Source organism: Dipodomys ordii, unplaced genomic scaffold (assembly GCF_000151885.1).
Source record: "Dipodomys ordii isolate 6190 unplaced genomic scaffold, Dord_2.0 Scaffold35, whole genome shotgun sequence".
NCBI classification, from domain to species: domain Eukaryota; kingdom Metazoa; phylum Chordata; class Mammalia; order Rodentia; family Heteromyidae; genus Dipodomys; species Dipodomys ordii.
The window spans coordinates 7,521,945-7,532,311 of NW_012267251.1; the positions used below are offsets into that span (position 1 = coordinate 7,521,945).

The 10,367-nt window shown below is 49.8% G+C and overlaps 1 protein-coding gene across 1 annotated transcript in view; it reads left to right on the forward strand.

Annotated features, from left to right (window-relative positions):
* Positions 1-1,027, forward strand: part of Pkp1 (plakophilin 1) — a 43,839-nt gene extending 42,812 nt beyond the window's left edge. Inside the window, exon 14 of the mRNA XM_013017399.1 lies at positions 750-1,027. The gene's annotated coding sequence lies outside the window, so the exon portion shown is untranslated. The remainder of the gene's footprint in view (positions 1-749) is intronic.
* The last annotated feature ends 9,340 nt before the right edge of the window (positions 1,028-10,367 follow it).

Consider the following 10,367-nt stretch of genomic DNA (forward strand, 5'->3'; position numbering starts at 1 on the left):
GCATCAGTGTTTCTGAGGAGAAAAACAGAAGTCAATAAACATACAGAGGCTCGCTGGAGGCAGCTCTGGTGTTCTAGAGTCCTCTGCAAGTTGTTAGGGATGAGAACGGGGCCTCCCACTACTAGGAGACCCTGGGGAGAGAGTGGGCTGTCACTGGTCCAGAAGAAGCTACTAAAACTGCAGCTACCGCTCCTGGAAGATGAGCTTGAGCAACTTGGGAGCCGGAAGGAGAGATTCGATTCAGCAGTTTTGTTTTGTTTTGCTTTGGTACAGGTACTGGGGCTTGAACTCAGGGCCTTGAGCTCTCACTTGGCTTTTTTTGCTTAAGGCTTGAGCTCTACCACTTGAGCCACACCTCCCTTTCCAGGTTAATTGGAGATAGGAGCCTCTGTGCTTTTTCTGTCCAGGCTGACTGTGAACTATGATCCTCAGATCTCAGCCTCCTAAGTTGCTAGGATTCCAGGCATGAGCCATTGGAGTCCAGCCTAGTTTCAGCACACTCTTAATTAGTGTGGCTGATGCTTTGTGCATAGTGGTGGTAGAGGTCTGGGACAGGGGTGTTAAGACAAAGCTGGCCACCTTTTTAACCCATCCTGAGTAACCATCAATCATGTTAAGGATGACCCTGACTCCAGTCTCAGGCCAGAGCATGTCTTAGCACAGGTATGAGTAAGATAGGAGTGGTAATACACATAGAAAACATCTCACTACAGCTTAACAGTTGTTTTTTTCTTCCCTTTTCCCCCCAGAAAGATAGAACCCAGCTGAGAAGACTCGGGCCTTGATGATGGGTTATTCTCTCCAGCCTGTGCAGTATTTGAAAAAGTTCAAATGCAACCAAGAGCGAACCTGAAAACTGTTGATGATGGAAATATTTTTAGATTCTTTTTTTTCCTTGGGGGAACTGGCAAAAGAGGGGGGTTGGGGAGGTTGGGAGGGGACTTTCTTGAGTTAAAGGGGCTTAATCTGATGTCAATACTTCCTTCTCTAAGATACTATATATATATATGTGTATAATGTAAGTGTGCAAGTGCACTTGTGTGTGTGCATGTGTGTGCGTGAGTCTAACAGCATAAACCATGAACTATAAAAGCTGGGTGTGCTGTTCCATTGTAGCTCATGGGGCAGAGCAAAGGACTTTACACGTCTCTCCCTTAAGACAAGGGCCACAGGTATTTTCTAATTAGCTGGAAATACATTGTGTCGGGGCTGGCTGTGCCATCCCCCATCTACGGGGGGGGGGGGAGGGAGAGGGGGAGGAGTGCAGGGAAGATAGCCATGGCAGGGGCTAATGTCCCCCCTTTGAGGTCCCTTAGCAGTCAGGGAGGTTGGCTGGGGTGTTATGGCTCAGTGTATCTTGTGGGAACATCTCTTGCATCTGACAATGCTGCCCTTCCCACAGTGCTACGAGGTCTGGGTTGGGCAGGGTGTGGACTGTGGAGACAGCAGGGGAGTCTCTGTGCTCAGCTATGTGAGGGCAGAGAGATGGGCTGACTTTCTCTTGAGCTGTGCCATGCACAGCAGAGTCAACCTGCAGAGCCCTTCCTTCAGGGAACCTGCAAACATCCGGCTGCAGGAAACGAAGGTAAAAACGGTGCTTGAAGTCCAAGCGCTGTCCATGGAGCTGAACAGTGGAGTGAAGAACAGGCTGAGGCTGGAAATCTTCCTACTGCCGTTTCCAGTGAACCTGGGGAGGGACGTTGGAAGTTACCCAGCTGCTTCCTGCCAAGTCTGCAGTCAGGAAAGGAAGGGTCTGGGGTCCCTCCCCAGTTAAGGCACCAATTAGCCCAGATCTCAGCCAGGAGCTACCCAGATTCCTTCTCCTGAACTTCAGCCATCCTTTCCCCATTCTGCTTTTGCAAAATCTGTAAGAGCTGGAATAACAGATCCATCAGGGCCATCCTCCAAGACCCCAGACTGTGCATCTCAAATGAGCAGCAGCAGCAGGCTTCTGGGAACCCAGTAAGAAGGCCTCTCAGTGCTAACAGCCCTTCAGATGTGGTGGACAGAGCAGCTCTGGGCTTCTTTATTCAGCCTGGCGTGGGTGGTGTTAGGTAGATATTGACTGCCTGGCCATGCCCTTCTCTAGAGAGACACAGGATGCCTTCCTCCCCTCTGCACGACACCCAGCTCACCCTACTTTACCTGCCAGCTGTAGAATTAAAGCTTCTGGACTCGGGAGGGCGTATTGAGAGATGCAGCCATCATGGAAGACGCTGTCCTCTGAGAGGTGCCCCAATCCCCCTCACCAGATATGTGCTGGTACTGTGGGTCGTAACAGCTGCCCCAGATTTAGCTCGTCGTGGAAGGTCTACTCCTGGCTTGCCTCACCCTCTCGTGGGCCTACATGGGAGCCTGTCCCATCAAGATGTCTTGGGCATAGGACATCACCAGGATCTGTAGCAATCCATTTCTTAAGATATGCTTGCAGAGTTGCACTCACTGCCAGCCAGTGCTATAAGCACTTAAGATACACCAAGAAAGCAGCCCACACTCTGTCTTCACATAGCTTACCTTCTCCTGCGAGGAAGGACATTCAGACCTTAGGATGGACATTCAGACCTTAGTCTAAGAGAAGGTACAGAATAGTCAAAGCAAGAAAGTAACAAACCAACACGAATGGAACTGTTATAAGCCCAGGGCACTGCCTCCCCACCCCGCCCCAAGCATAGTCCTCACTTCCCACACCCCCTCTGTCCTCCACACAGGATGAAGAGCTGGTCTGGGGAAAGGGGTACCCTTTGTTTTGAGAGTGAGGCAGCTGCTCAAATGAGGCCAGCATGGACAGTTAGGTCAGGCCTGATTGTAGGAGCCATTCTCGTGCCTTCTCATGCTGGCCAGCTGGGCTGGTCACCCAGGCTTTTGACCCTTGGGAATGATGCCAGGATTTCCTGTGCCTAAGACAAATCAGCCAGTGGCCACCAGCACTCTCTCCAATGGGGCCAGTCGGCCACCCAAGGCTACCCTTCTCCTAGGAACCCAGGAGGCACAGATGCCTTTCTCTGGTTACCTCAGTGCCCTGCGAGGATGGCTGTGGCTGGGGGCTACCTAGGGAGCTTCTCTCCAGCCCACCACCACCCTTGCTTCATGTTTGTATAAGAACCTGTGCTGGCCAGGCCCAGTTTCCCTGTATGATATACCATGTCATGTACTTGCTAGTGTGTGTGTGTGTGTGTGTGTGTGTGTGTGTGTGTGTGTGTGTGATGGAAATAGAGAAAATCAATAAATTGCTAGCAATTCTTTGAAATCTTTCAAGCCGTGGATTATTGTTTTCAAGCAGAGATTATTATTCTTGCCAAGATCCCCTCCCACGAACCCTATGCTCAGGCAAGAATGGAGAAAGTCGCATGAGAACAGAGGACATGAACTCGTCATAGCTACTTTCCCTTCCTCCTTAGCCACGTGAGCCTCACCACACCTCTGAGATGCTGGCATTGCTGTCCTGTTCTAACAAATAAGTGTAGCATAGGGTGGAGGCAAATACGCCAAATGCCACCCAGCTTGTAAATGGAAAAGCCACCCAACACGCCTTGCAGGTCACGGAGCTTCAAAGGTGATGCCCAAGGACCTGGACTCTGCCCACCAGGCTCTGTCTGTGGCAGAGGCAGAAGGCTCAAAAATGCCAAGCATGTGGAGGACTGCGGCCTTAAGAGACCCATGCGGGGGTGACACGTGCATGGAGAGCCTCCCGGGACACGCGGCAAATTCCAGGGGTGGCGTGGGAGCAACTGCTGTGCCATGTGTGGGGGCCAGGGCCCCTGGGTGGAGAAGCAGCTGTGCTTAAGGAAGCACTGGGGAGAGTGTTGTCCAGACTGGAGGCTGGAGACTGGAGGCCTCTACCAGCCCATGCCCTGGTCTCCTGCGACATTGTGACATTTAGCAAAGGCCAGAGAAGCCAGGGAAGAAGACCTGCACCACAGCTCAGGAGGGCTAGCTGTGCCTCAGACCTATAGATACACCAGGGCTGAGACTTCTGGAAATTGGTGTGTGTGTGTGTGTGTGTGTGTGTGTGTGTGTGTGTGTCAGTCCCGGGGCTTGAACTCAGGGCTTGAGCACTTGTCTCTGTGCTTTTTTTTTTGCTCATAGCTGGCACTCTACTACTTGAGCCATAGTCCCACTTCCAGCTTTTTGCTCATTAATTGCAGACTTTCTTGTTCCAGCTGGCTTCAAACCACAAAGCTCAGATCTTAGTCTTCTTCCTGAATAGCCAGGATTACGGGCATGACCCACCAGTGCCCAGCCCTGAAAGGAAATGTTTTGAGACTTGAAAACTATGTTTAAGTTGCAAAATGTGAGCTCAAATTACAAATTCAAAATCAACACAAGCTTTCATCAAAGTACAGCTCACAAGCATATAGCCAGTGACTCACACCTGTAATCATAGCTATTTAGGTGATTAAGACCTTCCAGGTCACAGTTTGAAGAAAGGCTAAACAGAAAAGTTTGAGAGTCTAGTGTCTACTTCCAACTAACCACCAAAAAACTGGGCTGGAGGTGCCGATCAGGTAGTAGAGCACCAATGTAAACAAACCCAGAGAGGATAAGGACCCTGAGTTTACACCCTGTTAACAGCAAATATAAATATGTATATATATTTATATATATATATATATATATGGAGAGAGAGGGAAAAAGACACATGTGCATATGGAGCTGAGAAAGAGACACAGAGAAAGAGAGAGAGAGGCCAAGAAATACACGATTTAAAATGTGTGCAGTTCTGACTCATTTCAGCTTGAACAGTACCCAGAGCAAGAAGCAGGATATGACCACCACCCAAGCCCTTCTCAAGACCCCACAAGGACATTCTGAACCCACCATTCTGAACATATTTTTATAGTTCTGCCCATTTTGACTTCACATAAAGGGAGCCAATAGCAAGCCATTTCTCTGGAGGGGACTGGTTCTTTTTTTTTTTTTTGTCAGTCATGGGCCTGAACTCTGGGCCTGAGCGCTGTCCCTTTGACTCCAGGCTAATGCTCTACCACTTGAGCCACAGAGTCACTTCCAACCTTTTCTGAGCAGTTTATTGGAGATAAGAGTCTCATGGACTTCGAACCATGATCCTCAGATCTCAGCCTCCTGAGAAGCTCAGATTATAGGCATGAGCCACTGGTGCCCAGCTGAGACTCTTATCTCCAACTAACAAGCAAAAAACTTGAAGGGGAACTCAGCTAAAGTGGTAGAGAACCAACCCTCAGTGAAAAAGCCAACTGTTAGTGCAAAGCCTGAGTTTAAGCTCCAGTATCAGTGCACATGTGTGTGTGCACACACACACATACACACACAGAGAAGAAAATAGATCTTAGGTGGAATATATGTTCCTTTAATGTGTAGGAATGTCAAAGGGCTACAAAGACCTGGCTCCTGGCCAGGAGGGTGGCAAGTCCCTCTAAGATGGGCCAGTAGACACGGGAGGGGATGGGTCCAGGAGATCCAGGCTGTGGCAAGGAAAAGGCCTCATAAACCTTGAGGCAGGGTCTCCCAACACCCATGAGTCTGAGCCCCCATGGGATCTGAGCCTGGAAGTCATTTCTTCCCATTCTCTTTGCAACTTCACTGACCTAGAACTCAACCCCCACATTGAGCCTAGGTATCAGATATTAGAACTCAGTTGATCAGATACTAGAGCTGTGGTTGGAGAAGAGTGGCCAGTTGTTCAGAATAGCAAGGGCCTTAGGTCCTGAGTGCCCACAATAACTCCTTTCAAGCTCAAAGCTTAGGATGTTTGTATCCTGCTGTGACCTGTACTCCCCTTTAACCAGGCAGCACAGGGAATTCCAATTTACAGATGAGAAAACTAAGACACAAAGAGAGAAAGCATCTTGACTAATGCCTCACAGTAAGTTCATAGCAGAACCAAGCCTGGGTGCAGAGCCCCTGTGTCCCTGCCAAAGAGCTAGAATAGACAGCAATGACAGCTGCAGAGCAGACACTTTGCATGCCCAGGTATCTAGTGAATCCGCTGCCTTTCACATCAGAGGATGTGTGGTATGAAATATGGTTATTGTGGGGACATGCCGACAAAAAAAAAAGGTTCTGATTCACAGAATATTGGCCCTGCACAGGGTTTTCTTACCCACTTTGCTACCCCGTAATGGCAGGCGCTGAGTGGGTGAAGGGTATTTAACTGGAGTTTTTCCGGATAGACGTAATGAGGTAAGCGTAAAGGAGTTAAGGTCTATGGAAGGAATGACGATAGCTAGACCATGACACTGACTAGGAAAGTGAGAACGGGAGGAGGCTGAAGATTAAAATGAAGATTGTAGAAAGTACGGACAATAGGAATGAGCTGTCCGAAGGTAACGGTCACACAGAGCGCTGCGTGAAATGATGGCTTGGAGTTGTTGGCATGGACACAACAAAGTTGGCCAACCACAGGAATGAATGGCTAAGGGAAGATAAAGGACCGATCTCCAGAAGAAGAGATCAAGGAATGGAGACCCTAGACTTGAGCAGGATGTTAGAACCACCAAGACTGTCACAGACAGAACTAGTGATACTGAAATACTGCGACCTGGGGCTGGGAAGGTGGCTCAGTGGTAGCATGCTTGCCTTGCATGCCTGAGGCCCTGGGTTTGATTCCTCAGCACCACATAAGCAGAAGCCGGAAATGGCGCTGTGGCTCAAGTGGCAAAGCGCTAGCCTTGAGCTGAAGAGCTGAGGGACAGTGCCCAGGCCCAGAGTTCAGGCCCCACGACCGGATCCTCTCCCCGAAAAAAAAGTCTTATGAAATACTGTGACCACTGGATTAGGTCCATTGTCTCTATCGTCTTAAAGAATGAGTCCATAAACACCAAGGGAAGAAATGAGCTAGCAAACATTTATTGGGAAGAGAGGAAGATAAGCAGAAGTCCCACTAGACAGGAGGAGTCCCAAGGGAGGGGATACATTGGGCAGGGACAGGGGTTCATAAGGTGTCTCTAGGAAAAAGCTATGTGACTCTCCAGATCACCGGACAGCCTGTGGCCAATATCAGTCCCCAGACCCAACCAGAGGCTCCACGCGGCCTGCAAGAGCTCTCCGTGTATTGTTAGCCGCTCTAACTGGATGTCTGTCCTGGCACACACCCCTGGGGTCCAACCAGATTGTGTTCTGTGCAAGGATTCCCGGGGGCAATAGGCCCTGGGGTCCAATCACATTGTATTCTGTGCAAGTATTCCCGGGGGCAATAGGCCCTGTCGTGATGCCATGAGACCCACATTCATGACGGCTCAAGGCCCTGCGATGAGATGTCTAGGGGCCACCCATGGGCAGGGTTGCAGAACCTCTATGAGAAGAAGTCTTTGCCCTGATTGCCCAACCAGGCTCTTCGCTCTCACTAGTATTGAGAAAAGGACAGCGGACTGGAGCTGAGGCCCTCATCGAGATGAGGGAAGTGTCTGGAGGGTTTATCAGTGACCACTGAAGGGACAGCAGGGCCGTAGTGTGACCGTGTGTGACATTTGTTTGGCTAAACCAGGGTAAGTCTCCATGACAGTACCAGACTTCCTTCCCGCCTGTACTCAGCTTTACAAGTAGCCTGTCCACGCACAAACAGCAGCTCCTCCATCTCTAATATGCAGATGGCCCACGAGCAAACTGAGCATCGATGCTGTCTCCTTTTCCTGAGCTCACCAGGTCCCCTAGAAGCACCACAAACCCCAGGCCTTGGCCCTATCTGGTCCTCACTCCCTGGCCTGACAGAGGAACCAACAGCATAGCATCCTGAAGTTCCCCACACCCTCCTCTGCTCAGCCTTCACCACCACACTGTGCCCCTACCGGCGGGAAGCCAGGGCTGAAGAAGCTGTGAGTCAGGCTGTCAGAACAAGCTTTGCCAGTTCCACCTTCTATCTAACCAGAATGTCAGCAAAAGCCAGGACAGCGTTTGGTTAGGAATCCCCGTCACCACACAATCTCCAGGCAGGCAAGCCACATGGAGCTGCTCACCTAAGCCACCAAGCACGCCGCTTGTCGGTCCTCCTGTCCTCCCTCAGGGACCTTCCTTTCCAGTGGCCTCCAGCTCACAGGAAGTTTCTTTCCCTCCAGGATTAGGCAGCAGTGCTTGAGCATACAGAGTATTTGAGACTTGAAATAAAAGCAGAGCCCCAGCTGGATGTAGAGGCTCAAGCCTACAACCCTAGCTATGTGGGAGGTAGAAATCAAGGGATCATAGTTCATGGTCAGCTTGGGGATAAAGGTTCTAGAGACTCCATCTCACACCTGGAGCACACACCTGTGGTCCCAGCTACAGGAGAAGCACAATGGCTTAGCACCGTGGTGCACACCTGTCATTCCCAGCAAAATGGGAAAACACAAATGTAAGAATCATAGTCCAAACTGGCCAAGGAATAATGCAAGACCTTATCTTGAAAATACCCAAGGCAGAAGGGGGCTGGGGTGTGGCTCAAGTGGGAGATCACCTGCCTTGCAAGTGTAAGGCCCTGAGTTTAATCACCAGTATTGCCTTTAAAAAATTAATAAGGAAGCCCCCAGTGCACAAAGAACTAGAGATCGGTAAGGACAACCTGCCTCATAATCCTGACTAAGGCAACCTGTCTTCCCAGCCCAGCCTTGCCAGCACCAGACTAGCTTCTCACTTGGAAAATGGCACAGAAGTCTCAGCAACCAAAGGATGTCACATAAGAATCACAGGGATTGTGGGAGGGGGGACAGGTGGGAATTGGAGTAGTATATTCCAACCTCAGTTATTTCCATGGAGTGTTCATAGGAGACCATGGGGTTTCATTATAGGAAACGTTGGTCTAAATAAAGTTAGCCAGTTTTCTCTACCCATAATTCTCAGAAACTTCCATTCTCAGGAGGCAGAGAAAGGAAGAGAAAATGATGGCAAGAAAAGGCCCACAGCTCTCCTGAACTTATGTCACTGCAAAACACTGCCTAGCAAAACACGCATGTGCAGCAAGCCATCTGAGTGACAGGACTTGGATGGAAGACTCTGGAGTCCAGGGCTGAGTATCTTCTGGAACGTGGCAACAGTAAAGCAGATGTTCACTGCCAGGAAAAGCCTATTTTCTACCGACCTTGTGAAGTGGATGAGGCCTTGCAGGGGAAATTCTGACACTCTGTAGAAGTAGGGTGCAGGTGTAGGCTGGAGCAGGCTCTCTCCTTGTTTATAGAACTTGAAATGTTCTTTCCTCTGTCTCTGGACAGGCTGGTACCAGCTGACACCAGTTCCTAGTCTCTCTTTTGAAGGATTGGAAGGTCATGAGGACAAGGAGAATGCAGCACAGTCGTCCAGTGGATTCCTGGAGATCCTGTTACAAGGCGGATTCTGAGTTCCGTGTGTCTGCATGCTTCGTGCTCCCAGGCAACACTGCCCTGCTTCCGCTCCGAGTGGCAAGGTTAAAGCTGATCTGGGAAGGCTTCCCAGATGGGAAGACCTACGAGAGAAGAGCCATGCCAGGTGCTGGTGGCTCACATTTGTAATCCTAGCTATTCAGGAAGCTGAGATCTGAGGATCGAGGTTCAAAGCCAGCCCAGGCAGGAATGTCCATGAGACTCTTACCTCCAATTCACTACCAGAAAACCGGAAGTGGTGCTGTGGCTCAAATGGTAGAGCACTAGCCTTGAGTTAAAGAGCTCAGGAAAAATGCCCAGGCCCAGAGTTCAAGCCCCACGACTGACAAAAAGAAAAGAAAAGAGAGGAGCCACTTGGAAGGAAAAGAGAAAAAAGAAGAGCTAGACTGCAGAATGATAGAAAGTGGGCAGGGTATGAGTGAGATGGATTTGCAGGGACGGGGAAATAACGAAGCCTGAGCATTGGGGAGCCTAGATGTCTTCTAAGAGACACTAGGGACTGAACTCAGGGCCTCACACTTGCGCCTCCAGCCCCTTGAAGCCTTGGTTATTTTCAAGGGAGTCTTGTTTTGTGCTCAGGCTGCTGGGATCTGTGCTGCTCCTACTTGTGCTTTTCTATGTTGCTGGGCATGACAATCACACACAGCACTGTACCCAACTGTTGTGTTTTTTATCCCTGTAGCTGGCATGTGCCCACTCTACTCTGCCAAGTCAGAGATTGGTTGAGATGGGGTCTAATGAATTTATTTTTGCTTAATCTGGCCTCAAACAAGATCCCCCAACCTCTGCCTCCCAAGTAGCAAGAATTATAAACTTGAGCCATCATCCCCAGAGGGAGTCCTGGATTTTAAAGTTAGGAATTGGAAGATGTATGGGAAAGGACCTGAAGATAGGCACTGAAGCCTGACACCTGGCAAACCTCATTGGAGTAGACAGTGGACCGCTCAGAACAGCCAGGATACTACAGCCAGAAAGAGCTCTAATCCCTCAGGAGAGAGTATGGTACCAAGCATGGTGATAAATTCCTGTGATCCTAGCACTTGGGAGGTAAGCAAAGGATTTCAA